At 43.3% G+C, this 13,673-nt stretch overlaps 1 non-coding gene across 1 annotated transcript; it reads left to right on the plus strand.

Annotated features, from left to right (window-relative positions):
* Positions 1 to 13,273: 13,273 nt before the first annotated feature.
* TRNAG-GCC (transfer RNA glycine (anticodon GCC)) lies at positions 13,274 to 13,346 on the plus strand. The gene has a single exon. It is a non-coding gene; the product is annotated as a tRNA-Gly (tRNA).
* The last annotated feature ends 327 nt before the right edge of the window (positions 13,347 to 13,673 follow it).

Consider the following 13,673-nt stretch of genomic DNA (forward strand, 5'->3'; position numbering starts at 1 on the left):
AGACCCCACACAACTTTCGGAAACGGAAATACACCTAATCTTCGTCAACTCCACCTCACAGATGAGGCCCAGGTAGGCTAAGGTCACTTGTCACAGTCAGACAGCTGGAGACTTGCTGAGGTGACCTCTGACCCCTGGCAGTCTGGTTTCAGAGCCTGACCAATCACATAACACACCCCTGTCCTGCTCCTGCACACCGAACCATCCTGCCTCTCTGCATACTCTTGGGAGAAGGAAACTCTCCTCCATGAAGGTCATTCTGACATACTTTCCAATGAATAATACACAGGAGTGACTATTTTCCCTCATCCTCACCAACAAACAGCGGGTATAGTGAAGTTTTAAAGCCTTGTCATCAACCCTTATTATTTCTGTTTTTCACCTCCCACCTTAAAATGAAATTAAGAATCTTTCCATGAATTTACATTTGTGTTTTGTGTTTCTTTTTCTATGAGAAATTTGCCTGTTTTTCTATTGGGATGTTTATTCTTTTCTTGCAGATTTAAAACACTTTGTTTATTAGGAACATGTAACAATTGACCATCCTGTATCATCAGTTTTTTGCCGAAATTTATCTTTTATAGCTTTTACTGTATTTTTCTCTTCCTGTGCAAAGGAGCTTCATTTTTTCTGTCCTTGGATGTATCAGTCTTTTCCTACTTGGCTTCTTGGGTCTGATGTCACCCTGGGAAACTTCTTACCTATAATATATTGGGTTGGCCGTGTCAACTTAAAGAAGATACACAATGTGAGAGTTGTGAGTTAAAAGCTTTATTTGGGGCAAAATGAGGACTGCAGCCTGGGGGACAGCACCTCGGATAGCTCTGAGAGACTGCTTCACAGAGGCAGGGGAGAAGCTCAATATATAAGATTTTGGTGAAGTGGAGGGGGTTCAATGCAATCAAGCGCTTATTTTACAAAAGGTTTTCTGTTACTCTCGAGGAGCTGATGTCACCATAAGGGATTTAGTGCTCTTTTAGATATGAAGAGATGCAAGGATTGGGGTCATGCAGTCAGTTTCTGAAAATTAAAGACCTGTTCCATCAGTTTCCCTAGAGCTCAGAGTGCCTCACTCCATCCTGAACTCTCTGGGGTGTTGAAGGTCAACAGTTGCAACAGCACAGGGTTCAATCTCTGCAGAGGCAGATGGCAAATGCCCTTGGCAAGCGCCAATTTGCAGTTGACAGCCAAAAGTTCCTTTGGCTTTTTTTCCATAAGATGTTATGGGAAAACATGAACAAACTTTTTAGCCAAAACAAAATTATTCAAAATATTTACCCCTGTTTCCTTTTTACAGATTCTCACTGTAGAACTCTAATCTTTGAGTCCATCTGAAGTTAATACACTAAATTTGAATGTGCTTGTGTATTTTAACATGGGAAGAATCACAAATAGATCATCTATAATCTTAACATAATGCAGATTTCAGTTGAGTCACTCTGTCTTTTGAGATTTACCGAAAAATCAACCCAAATCCCCATTGCACACCTGAAGGGAAGCCCAACCCTGTTTCCAAGGCTTCTGTCGGACCCACAGTCAAGTCCTGATTCTCTGCTCTGGCTGAACTGTTGAGCTCGTTTGTTCCCCGACCCTCACCACAGTCTGTTCTCTGTTCCCTCAGCCAGATGAAAACTCCACCTACTGTTTTCAACTGGTTTCAACTTTATTTTCTTGGCCTCCAAAATCACTGTGGACAGTGACTGCAGCTGTCAGTTAAAAGACAGTTGCTCCTTGAAAGAAAAGCTATGACAAACCCAGACAACATATTAAAAAGCAGAGACATCACTTTTCCAACAAAGGTCCGTATAGTCAAAGCTATGGTTTTCCCATAGTCACATACAGATCTAAGAATTGGACCATAAAGAGGGCTGAGCACCAAAGTATTGATGCTTTCGAACTGTGGGCTGGAGAAGACTCTTGAGAGTCCCTTGGACAGCAGGGAGATCAAACCTGTCAATCAACCCTGAATAGTCATTGGAAGGACTGATGTTGAAGCTAAAGCTCCAATACTTTGGCCACCTGAGGCAAAGAGCTGACTCATTGGAAAAGACCCTGATGCTGGGAAGGGCCGATGACAGGAGGAGAAGGGGCCAGCAGAAGATGAGACGGTTGGATGGCATCATCAACTCAATGGACATGAGTTTGAGCAAACCTTGGGAGATGGTGAAGGACAGGAAAGCCTGGAGTGCTGCAGTCCATGGGGTTGCAAAGAGTTGGACATGACTGAGTGACTGAACAACAAACCATTAAAGCCCTTCCCAGCAGACTTTTCTACGGGGTTGGGGGAATGGTGCAGCTTTCCTGCTGCTACACCAACAGTAAACTGGACATTAAAGTTCTTTGGTCAATTCATGCTTCTCAAGTGGCACTAGTGGTAAAGAATCTGCCTGCCAATGCAGGAGACATAAGAGATGTGGATTCCATCCCTGGGTCAGGAAGATGGACAGAGAAGCCTGGTGGGCTACAGTCCATGGGGATGCAAAGCATTGGATGCGATGAAGCTACTGAGCTTGCACATGGTCAGCTCACCAGTTTTGAAATCAAGCAGGACTGTATGGTCCTTGCCCCCACCACCATGTTCTTTCCCTGCCTTTTGCCTGTGGAAAACTTTAGTCAAAAAATAAGTTTAATCAGAGAAGTGAAAAATGCTGAAACAAAGGAAAACAGTCTACAGAGAATAAATAACAATAATGTAGTCATTAAGCATAGTCAAGGGCCTTTAGTTCTTTCTCAAGGGCTGTAGATAATATTCTGAGCCATATCCTGTGAGCTGTCTTATAGATACCAAAACCTCAGGTGGAGAAGTTAACTACATGATGACCAGACTGTACCCAGGACTTGAGCTGCCACAATTCTGAGAATTAACTGCAAAGAAATGGGAACAAGTGCACTCCAGAACTGAAGATTAACTGTAAACAACTAAGATGGTGCTAGTCAGACCAGTGATGATCAATTGACGATGACTGTTAGAGATGACTGTGCTGCTTCTGCATGTAACCTCCCCCTACTCTTGTCTATAAAAGCTCTCATCCCCTGCTTGTCAGGGGAGGGGGAGAGTCGGCCTTTGGACGGATGTCTGCCACCCCACCCCACCCGCCACCCCCCGCCCCGCCCCAGTTGCCGGCATCTGAAATAAAGCGAACTTTCCTTTCCACCAATCTGGTCTGTTTACCCGCTTCTGAGCAGCGAGCAACGGGAACCCGCACACAAACCTTTCAGTAACAGTTTGGAGTTTCTCAATGACAAATTTCTCTAAGAGTCTTAGGCTTCCACCCATTTTGCTCAAACAGATACACTGTATTCTGCTTCCCTCCCACCTTTCTTCCCCTTCAAAACTTCTGTTTGTTTTTGTACTAGGTGTCACAATTTTCTTGTTGAGCATTCCAGGACAAACCACTCCCTCAGGATTTTGTCTTCCAATCAAAATATTTTCAAAAACAAAAAGAGCATTCTATCATTAAACATACCTTGGTATTATCTATTTAAAAACAAATTTCTCTTTCTGTTACAGTATTTTGAAAGTCTTGTCAGTAACACAAAATTTTCAAATGGCTTGTAAGGCTTTCATTTTTTAAAAATCAGGCTTTCATTATTACTTATTAATGAATGAAGTTCATACATCAAAGGATTCTTTCATTCTTAAATTAAGCCTTGCTTAGTAATACTGTGTGTTTCTTGTAAAACATGCTCTTAAGTGTGTATCAGGGATGTGTAACTTCATAAGTAAGTTCATAAGACTTTAAAATAGGGATGCTCTGTGAGTGTGTGTATCTGTATGGGAGCCACCTGCAGGATGGTTTTAGAAGTCATAATGCACTAACTCGAGAATACATTAAGAAGGCTTCCTTTCTCCTCTGTGCTTTAAAACAGTTTAAATGCCATTGGAATCATCTTTCCCTAAAATGGCTTTATTTATATAAGACAGACTTCAGAACAAAGAAAATTACCAGAGACAAGAGGAAAAATACTGTTTTTGGTTGCACCACACATCTTGTAGAATCTTAATTCCCCAACCAGGGAACAAACCTATGCTCCCTGCAGTGAAAGTGCAGAGTCCTAACCATTGGACCACCAGGGAAGTCCCAAAACACTTTTAACTGTAGATGAACAAAGATGAGAATTCATCTAGCTTTTTCTCAAAAACCATGTAAGCAAAAAGATAACAGAGTAAAACATTTAAAGTACAGAAAGAACAATACCAATCTAGAATGTCATATCAGTGAAGCTATCCTTGAAAAGTGAAGAAGGAAGAAAGAGTTTCGCAGAAGACAAAAAATCCAGGTAATTTATTACCAGGAGACATACTTCGTAAGATGTTAGAAAAAAAGATCTTCAGAGATAAGAAAATTGATATTGATCAGAAATTTGATCTATATAAAGAAAGAAAGAACAGTATATATGCAACCAAGAGATAAGATACACAGACATAAAAACACCAAGTTAGGTAAAGAGACCAGAGGAATATATTCCAAATGAAGAAACAAGATAAAGCCCCAGAAGAACTAAATGAAGTGGAGACAAACAGTCTACCTAAGAAAGAGTTCAAGGTTATTATCATAAGGATGTTCAAAGAACTCAAGAAAACAATAGATGTACAGAGCAGGAAGTTAGAGGCTTTTAACCAAGACTTAGAAACTATAAAGAGAGACAGTAAAAAGATCAGTCATTGCCAGGGGTTCAGCAGAAGAGGGGAGAGAGATTAATAGGTGGAATACTGGAGTTTTTTAAAGAAAATTTTTTGGCCACACAGCATGTGGGGATTTTAGTTCCCCAACCAGGGACTGAACCAGCACTCCCTGCATTGGCAGCTCAAAGTCTTAACCACTGGACCACCAGGGAAGTCCCACGTATTGGACTTCTCTGGGGTGGTATAACTATTCTGTGTCATACTATAAGGGTGCATACAAGACTATGAGCTTGTCAGAACACACAAAACTGTACAACACAAAGAATTAACTCTAATGTTAGCTATGCACATTGTTTTTTTAAAATGTTAAGCCCCTCTGCATTTAATAACTTTTTTCCTTCAGCATATTTTGTCTTGTATTAATATGCCACTGTGGTTCTCTTACAGTCACTATTTGCATAATATGTCTTTCCCATCCTTTATTTTCAACCTCTTTGAATCTAATGGATTTTTAAAAAAATCCAGCCTGACAATCTGTGAATTCTGATTGGAGTGTTTAATCCATGCACATTTGGTGTTTTAATTTATCTAGTTGGAAGTATCTTTGCCATCTGGACATTTGTTTTCTATATGACTCTTGGTTCCTCTATTCCTCCTCTATCGCCTCTTTTTTAGTAAATGGATATTTTTTTGTGTATCATTTTCATTCTTGACTTTTGGACTATTTCTGGTTTTAGTTATCTTCCTGCATGCTAGCTCACTTCAGCCGTGTCTGACTCTGAAATCCCATGGACTGTAGCCTGACAGGCTCCTCTGTCCATGAGATTCTCCAGGCAAGAATCCTGGAGCGGGTAGCCATTTCCTTCTCTAGGGGATCTTCCAGACCCAGGGATCAAACCCTCACCTTTTACATCTCTGGCATTGGAAGGCAGGTTCTATACCACAAGTGCCACCTAGTTGCTCTAAGTCTGAAGCACCGAGGAGGGGTAGAATTGGAATCAGGAGAACCGGTAAGAGTCACCATGTGGGTACAAACTGCTGACCACACTCTCTCCTGGCTTCTGGAAGCTGATTTGGTCCTGTCTTCCTCTCAGGGGACTGATTTGGCCTTTGGTCCCTATCTGGCTTGCTGCTAAGTCCTTGACTTCAGTCTGAGCCTGAGGAATCAGTCCTTCCAACCTGGATCTTCTTACAGTCACTGGCTGTGATTCCAAGGTTTTCTGATCTCTGAGCAGCCCTGCACACCTGCCAGAATTCAGGAAGGAAGCTCCTGTCTAGGTGCTGAAACCTTGGATCTCAATCAGCTAACACTGAAAGGTTCTTTCCAATTCTTTTAATTGCCTTAAAATAGTACTGGAAACATTTCTCACCTTCTGCTCTTCCCATGTGTTATCTCATTGAATCTCTACAAGGTATTTGTTCCATGCTTTTAACACCTTTTTGCCCGAGTTCAGACAAACAATACCTGAAATTGTAACCCTTTTATGATAGGATGAGTTAACTTTAGTTTTTCATATTATGAAACTACAGAGTATCTTAAATATGTTTCCTGATAGATTTAGGGCAGCAAATCCCTTCTGGATATTTTTCTCTGAAATTACACTGAAAGAAATAAACAGCTGTCAGGCGGATGCAGGCTAAATCATTAGATTGCTGACTCAGTGCTCTGGAAGTTACAGTGTGTCCTGGAATGCAAGTCACTTGCTCTGACATTCAAGTACTCTCTTTTGGGGGGAAAGTTAACATAAATTAGTTGACGGAGGCTGAAAAGAGGACAGGAGAATAACTAGCAAATGCATGTACTACTAACAACCAGGATTCTAGCTGTACAGGCAAATAGTCAAACAAACAGATCACATGCAAAATATGAGTCATGCCTCATTTAGGATGGCAAAAGCCTGGTGTTAACAATGGTTCTCTTTATAGGCTTCTCTCTCCATGGGATTCTCCAGGCAAGAATACTAGTGTGGGTCGCCATACCTTTCTCCAGGAGATCTTCCCAACCAAGGGATCGAACCCATGTCTCCCATGTCTCCTGCATTGGCAGACAGGTTCTTTACCGCTAGTGCCACCTGGGAAACCCCCATTAAAGTTACTGAATTGTATTTCTTTGTTGCTTGGTCTTGTTTTCCCCTTCAAGACCCTATAAAACAGTTGTAATGAAAACAGTATTTTACAAACACAAAACCAGTGCATTTTATCCTTAAGTCATATTTCATTTCAACCTCTCTCGATGCAGAGTCAAGAGGCTTACTGGCCAGGGTAGAGAGCTCACATGCACCCTCTTTGGCTTGATGCTAGGCTTGAAATAAGGCTTTGTGCATTTGATTGACTCATTGAGTAGCCATTCGAATGGCCTAGTCCCGACTTGGAACTTAAACCATCTCCCAGAGTGATGAGAGAAGAGGGTCCTTCTGTCTGTCTCTGCTGGGCCTCGGGGCTTTCTTCAGTCCAGTGAGAGAAAGCTCTCAAAGAGGAGATGTGAAGGGAGCTCCTCCTTTCTGAAGGAGGGTGCTACAAGAGAGCAAGAAGGGTCCAGCCACATGGTCAGTGTGATGTGGGTGTCAAGCTCCAGCAAGAAGGGGTGCAGAATACAGGGGATCTACAAGGGGGCTGCTGGGTGGGGTCCTATGAGTCCATGTGAGGGGACCTAGCTTCCTGAGGAGCCCTGAGCCCAGAGCTCAGCTGAAGAGTTTACCGGTCCCCACCAGCACTGCCCTGAGCTGGGAGCCACCCAGAGTCTTGGTGGTGGGGTGAGGCCAGGCTGCAGGGGCCCTGAAGGCGTCACAGGGAGGATAATGCAGGCTCTTGGAGGAGCTTAGCCAGAGAGATGGGGGAGAAGCTGGGCCTACCGGGGCCATGCCTTCGGAGAGCTGCAGGCTCCCCGAGGCCTCAGCTCTCAAGCCATCAGGGAGCTTAGTGCCCACACAGCCAGGAGTGCCCCTGGGACCCAGAGGAAGACCGTCTCACACTCAGACACTTGGACAGATGGAACTGGGAGGCTGGCCCATGCCCAGTAACAGACAAAAGAACCATTTGTCTCTGAACTTTAAACCTGATGGGCCATTTAGTTGGGTCTGTTGGTGTGTTTGCTCTGTTGCCCTGAGAGGTACTTGAGGAAGGTGGGAAGTTATGAAAACACAACGAGAAACAACGTTTTCTCTGTACATCCCAGCTGTGGCCTGCATCTCTGCAGGTAGGCTACAGGTTGAGGGGAAGCACAAATGTGTGCACACACTCACACCTGGTGTAACAGAGCATGTGGGAGTGAGTTTGAGCAGCAGAGCAAAGCATACACAGCCTTCTCCACGTGGCTCTCTCCTGCCTGATGGTTCCTCCCGGGTCTCATAGTGGCCTTCTGCAGAAGGGGGCCTGGACATCCTGCCTACATCCCTTACATTGGAGCTTGTGGCACCACTGCAGAAGAACCTCCACACAACATGCCTTTTCTTTCTTTTTAAACCACTTTATTGATGTATGATTGATATGCCAAAAGCTGTATATTTAATATATGCAAATTGATGAAATGGAGATAGCTCTATATCTATTAAACTATCACCACAATCAAGGCCTTTAAGTCCTCTTTTTTAATTAATTAATTACGTATGTATTTTTTGCTGTGCTGGGTCTTCATTGCTGTGCAAAGGCTTTCTCTAGCTGCAGCAAGTGGGAGCTCCTCTTTATTGTAGTATGTGGCCTTGTTGTCGTGGCTTCTCTTGTTGTGGCACGTGGGCTCAGTAGTTGTGGCACAAGGCTTGGCTGACCAGGGATGGAACTCAGGTCCCCTGCATTAGCAGGCGGATTCTTAACCACTGGACCACCAGGGAAGTTTCCTTTTTAAAAAATGTTTATTTTATATTGAAGTATAGTTGATTGACAATGATGTGTTAGTTTCAGGTGCACAGCAAACTGATTGAGTTCTAATAAACAGGTATCTATTGTTCCTGGTGGCTCAGAGGTTAAAGCGTCTGCCTCCAATGTGGGAGACCCGGGTTCGATCCCTGGGTCGGGAAGATCCCCTGGAGAAGGAAATGGCAACCCACTCCAGTATTCTTGCCTGGAGAATCCCATGGACGGAGAAGCCTGGTAGGCTACAGTCCATGGGGTCGCAAAGAGACACAACTGAGCGACTTTACTTACTTACTTATTCTTTTTAAAGTTATTTCCCCATTTAGGTTATTACAAAATATTGAGCAGTTCCCCACACACCACTTTATAAGAAGGTTCACCAGGGCAGGGAGCTTCTGGTTCTTGAAGCCAAGTTGGCCTCAGTGCGGCCAGTTCTCACCCAGAGGAAGAGAGCCCTGCCAGGCCTGGGGCCCTGAACCATCACCTGCCTCCAGCGTGTGGGTAGTCTTGTGTTAGGGGGACTGGTCAGCCACCCGCAAGTGAGCATCTTCACATGAACACATGATTATGGGCTCTTCACACACATGATGTTAATTTTGTAGCTAACTTTTTATCAGATGAAGTGTTTACCCATCTTAGAGTTGTTGGAGGATAGCTATCCCAATGTGGTGAGGGGGGAATTGAGGTGTGAACGCAGTGAAACTGCCCCTCTTGGGCACTGGAGATTGTTCCCATCTTCTTGGCTCCCCCAGACTCCCCAGGATGAACAAACCTTCCCCAGACTGAATGGCACTGGCCTTTCAAAACCTCTCCAGGAGTTTCCCAACTCAAACTTAATACGGAAACTTGAAAAGCTACACATTATTGTCATAATTATATTGTGTTGAATATACTTATCTCTGTATCCAATAGTTCATCCTTTTGTTTTCAACTAGTCTCTGAAACCATAGTTGTGAAGGCCTCTTTTCTACCACACTGAGTTGATTCGAGTTTTCCTTATCTTCAAAAATGTCTTGGGCCTTCCCTGCTGGTCCAGCTAAGATTCCGAGCTCCTAATGCAGAGGGCCCAGGTTTGATCCCTGGAGAGGGAAATGGCAGTACTCTTGCCTAGAGAACATGGACAGAGAAGCCTGGTAGGCTACAGTCCTTGGGGTCTCAAAGAGTCAGACACGACTAAGCGACTGAGCACAAGGAACTAGATTCCACATGCTGCAACTAAGAGTTCGCATGCCACAACAAAGATCGGAGATCCTGTGTGCCCTCCCCAAGACCTGGTGCAGACAAATACATAAATAAATACTTTTAAAAAATAGAAATTAAAAAATCCCTTTAAAAATGTCTCACTTCATCATCTTTCTCTTTTCTGATTTTTCTTTCGAATATTGATGGATACAGACTCTGCAGGACTTCCTGAATTCTTCCCCATTGAGCTCATCCTCTGTTGAGAGAATGGCCACAACTTGATGAAATATGGTACCAGTGTCGGCCTCTCTTTCCTCTGGAAAATTCCAGAGGCAGCCAAAATTCTGAAAAGATGTGCTAAAACACACAGGCAAGGCCAACTGTTCCAGACTACAAACTAAAAAAGATCAAAGAACTGATTGCCTGAGGTCCCTGGCATGGGCTCAGCATCTGTCTCCACTGGGGTTGGCCATGTATCTTCATGGGGCTCTCTTGGCATTTTGGGTGGGACAATTCTTTGCTCAGAAATATTGCACACATTATCAGATAGCATCCTGGGCCTTCAGGCACCAAATGGTGGTAGAATTTCCCTGTTGTCATGGCAACCATGCTGACCCTAAATGTTTCTGAATCCCCCTTGAAGGAAGTCTCTCCTCCAACTGAGATCCATTAGCTCTTCCTAAAAAGTATGTGCAAATGATTCTCGAGTTCTTCGTTTAGATAGAATTTCATGTTTGCAATCAAGTCTTTAAAAACATGAAATTCTAATTAAACAAAGGGCTCTGGAATCATCATTGGTACTTCTTAGAGCTAATGGATCTCAGTTGGAGAACAGTCTTTGGGCCTCCCAGGTGGCATTAGTGGAAAATAAACCACCTGCCAATGCAGGAGACATGAGATGTGGGTTCTATCCCTGAATCGGGAAGATCTCCTAGAGGAGGGCACAGCAACCCACTCCAGTATTCTTGCCTGGAGAATCCCATGGACAGAGGAGCTTGGAGGTCTACAGTCTATGGGATCACAAAGAGTCAGACACAACTAAAGCGAATCAGCACACATGCAATCAAGTCCTTAGATCAAAATCTACATTTTAAAACTCAATGAACTAGCAGAACGAAGGGCTGTAGTGGGAATCATGTTTGTTTCCCACTGCCCTTAGTTTTTCAGTCTTTCTAAGTTAAGTGCGTCCTCACAGAAGCAGCACTGGCATCATCTGAGAGCTTGTGAGAAATATAAACTCTCTTGAATCAGAATCTGTATTTTTGACAAAATCCCCATTTAATCCATATGCACTTTAAATTCTGAGACACAGTGCTTTTTAGCGAATGCCCTGGACAGTCTTGTGACAGCTCTTGTAATTAGACTTTTCCCCACTCAGGGGCACAAATGATTTGGATCCCAACCTTCAGTGTTATAAATGCTTCCCATTTGCACTTTGATGTTGTGATGGGACCAGCCACGTCTTTACCAAAAAACCACTGTGCTCCTCACCAGCGTGGTCTCCAACCACATCAACTAAGCACTCTCTCTCTTTTTTAAAAGATTTATTTATTTAGTTTTCTATTTTGGCTGTGGTGGGTCTTCGTTGCTGTACAAGGGCTTTCTCTGGTTGCCACCAGTGGGGGCTACTCTTCACTGTGGTTCTTGGACTTCTTGTTGCCATGGCTTCTCTTGTCGCAGCACAGACTTCGTAAAGGCTCACAGATGATCTAGAGCCTGGGCTTGGTAGTTGTGACATACAGGCTTAGTTGCTCTGTGGCATATGGGATCTTCCCAGACCAGGGATCCAACCAGTGTCCCTTGCATTGCAAGGCGGGTTCTTAACCACTGGACCACTAGGGAAGTCCTAAACCGTCTTATAATTATGAGAAAGCCAGAGTATCAGGCGATCTCAAATATTCCTCTTGCAGTCTATGATAATGTGTTTCTTTTCCATTATGGTTTCTTGTGTTTTTTTTTTTTTTAACATTTATTGGGCTATGCCTGGTCTTGGTTGCAGCACATAGAAATCTTCAATCTTTGTTGTGGCATGTGGAGTCTTTAGTTGCCGCACGCAGGATCTTCTTTTAGTTGAGGTATGTGAAGTTTAGTTGTGGTATGTGGAATCTAGTTCCCTAACCAGGGATTGAACCCTGCCCCCTGCACTGGAAGTGCAGGGTCTTAGCTACTGGACCACGAGGGAAATTCCTCCACTTATTTATTATAGGATATTGAATACAGTTCCCTGTGCTATACAGTAGGTCTTTGTCCTTTACCTATTATATATATAGTAGTATGTATCTGCTAATCACCAGCCTCCTAATTTATCCCTCCCCTACTTCCCCCTTGGCAACCACAAGTCTGTTCTCTGTTTGTGAATGTTTCTGTTTTGTAAATATGTTCATTTGTGTCATATTTTAGATTTTGCACGTAAGTGATATCATATACTATCTGTCTGCTGTTGACCATCTGTATGTCTTCTTTAGAGAAATATCTGTTTAGATCTTCTGCCCATTTTTGATAGGATTGTTTGGATTTTTTTTTTTATATTGAGTTGTGTGACCTGCTTGTTTATTTTGGAAATTAATCCCTTCTCTGTAGAATAATTTGAAAATATTTTCTCCCATTTAGTAGGTTGTCTTTTCATTTTGTTGATGGCTTCTGTTGCTGTTCAAAAGCTTTTAAGTTTAATTAGGTACCATGCACAAATTTTTGCTTTTATTTCCATTACTCTAGGAGAGGGATCTATAAAAAATACTGCTGCAATGTCAAAGAGTGTTATGCCTCTGTTTTCCTGTAGGTTCATTTCCTTTTTGTTACACTGGTTTTTTTCTTAAGTGTTAAGATCCATTTGTTTTATTTTAAGTTAGAGTATAGTTGACTATTAATAACAATGCTGTGTTAGTTTCATATATACAGCAAAGTGATTCAGTTATTCATATACATGTATCTATTCTTTTTCTAATTCTTTTCCCATTTAGGTTATTACAGAATATTGAGCAGAGTTCCCTGTGCGGTACAGTAAGTCTTTATTGGTTACCCATTTTAAATATAGTATCACGTACATGTCATTTCCTTTTGAGAGAGCTATGGAACAGACTCCTGCTTGCTTCCCTTGGACACCTCTGTGTTGGGTAATAAACATGAGGCAGACACTACAGGCACAGCACTGGAGGACTGGAATCCTGGACTAAGCCAACCCTGAAGCCTGAAGCAGTCCTTCCAGGAACAGGACAGACGTATCTAGCAGATGAGGTTAGGGTCAGGAGGCTGTGACATGAGAGCTGTAACTATAAACACAAAGCCATTTCAATCTAACTCTAGTGGGCTTGCAGGCTTCTGGTTAACAAAAGTGAAGCCATTTCTAATGTATAATAAGTTATAGTTTTAAAAGTACTCTCACATTCAGGTCTTGTTTGACAGTGACTGTGCAAGGCAAACCCTCCACCCCACTGCACAGTGAGGAACGGAAAACATCATGGGGGAAGCTCTGGTCCAAGGCCACGCATCTTGTAAGAGGCAGTAGTGGCACCTGACCTAAGTGTGCTTCCGAACCAAGGTTACATTCCCTGACTTTCCTGTGAACCCTAGGCTGCTGGTCTTCAGGCATTTGTACCCACAAACATTCAGGGGACATCCCTGGTGGTCCAGTGGTTAGAACTCCATGCTGCCAACGCAGGGGGCCCAGGTTCAATCCCTGGTCAGGGAACTAGATCCCTTACTACAGCTAAGATCTGGCGCAGTCAAGAAGGTAAATAAAAATAAATAAATAAATATATATATATATATTAAAAAAACTAACAAACATGTACTGAGGGCCCCTGCTGCCTCCAGAGCAGTGGGACCAGAAATCCCTGGAGAGGCAGGAAGTAGGAAGCGGCAGGAAGAGGACCATTGGGATACAGCTGCTGCCAGCAGGACAGCATGACCTTTAATCCCTGCCCCTGCCCCCTACCCTTGCATCCAGTCCTCAAGACTCAGTGTTAACATGTAGCCTCCAGGCTGCGCTGAGGCAGGAGAGAAGGACCTAGTGCCC

Source organism: Bos mutus, chromosome 21, assembly GCF_027580195.1.
Source record: "Bos mutus isolate GX-2022 chromosome 21, NWIPB_WYAK_1.1, whole genome shotgun sequence".
Lineage (NCBI taxonomy): Eukaryota > Metazoa > Chordata > Mammalia > Artiodactyla > Bovidae > Bos > Bos mutus.